The sequence below is a fragment of the Lottia gigantea genome, assembly GCF_000327385.1.
Source record: "Lottia gigantea unplaced genomic scaffold LOTGIsca_1, whole genome shotgun sequence".
Lineage (NCBI taxonomy): Eukaryota > Metazoa > Mollusca > Gastropoda > Lottiidae > Lottia > Lottia gigantea.
Window position 1 is genome coordinate 7988608 of NW_008706746.1, and position 1249 is coordinate 7989856.

Sequence of the window (1249 nt, forward strand, 5' to 3'; positions counted from 1 at the left end):
TAAATAATATATCAATAATATAGCTTTCTGTTTACTAACTTCCATACATTTTCTAAATAATATATCAATGGTATAGCTTTCTGTTTACTAACTCCCATACATTTCTAAATAATATATCAATAATATAGCTTTCTGTTTACTAACTTCCATACATTTCTAAATAATATATCAATGATATAGCTTTCTGTTTACTAACTTCCATACATTTCTAAATAATATATCAATAATATAGCCTTCTGTTTACTAACTTCCATACAGTTCTAAATAATATATCAATAATATAGCTTTCTGTTTACTAACTTCCATACATTTCTAAATAATATATCAATAATATAGCTTTCTGTTTACTAACTTCCATACATTTCTAAATAATATATCAATAATATAGCTTTCTGTTTACTAACTTCCATACATTTCTAAATAATATATCAATAATATAGCTTTCTGTTTACTAACTTCCATACATTTCTAAATAATATATCAATAATATAGCTTTCTGTTTACTAACTTCCATACATTTCTAAATAATATATCAATAATACAGCTTTCTGTTTACTAACTTCCATACATTTCTAAATAATATATCAATAATATAGCTTTCTGTTTACTAACTTCCATACATTTCTAAATAATATATCAATAATATAGCTTTCTGTTTACTAACTTCCATACATTTCTAAATAATATATCAATAATATAGCCTTCTGTTTACTAACTTCCATACATTTCTAAATAATATATCAATAATACAGCTTTCTGTTTACTAACTTCCATACATTTCTAAATAATATATCAATGGTATAGCTTTCTGTTTACTAACTTCCATACATTTCTAAATAATATATCAATAATACAGCTTTCTGTTTACTAACTTCCATACATTTCTAAATAATATATCAATAATACAGCTTTCTGTTTACTAACTTCCATACATTTCTAAATAATATATCAATAATACAGCTTTCTGTTTACTAACTTCCATACATTTCTAAATAATATATCAATAATACAGCTTTCTGTTTACTAACTTCCATACATTTCTAAATAATATATCAACGGTATTGTTTTCTGTTAACTGACTGGATTTTCATTCATAAAGTGTCACAGACAGCTTAATTTTAGCAATGTATACAGTAAGAAGACAATGAATGACCATCATCATTCTTCAAACCAGCTTTGAGCTCTTGAGTCTCTAGATTAAAAAAGCTCTTAGCTTCTTGAGCTGGACTATAATAATTATATTCACAAA

General features: G+C 24.0%; 1 protein-coding gene across 1 annotated transcript in view; it reads right to left on the reverse strand.

Moving 5' to 3' along the window:
• Window positions 1-1249, reverse strand: part of LOTGIDRAFT_102434 (hypothetical protein) — a gene marked incomplete at both ends in the record, with an annotated part of 14519 nt that overhangs the window by 3672 nt on the left and 9598 nt on the right. The window lies entirely within an intron of this gene.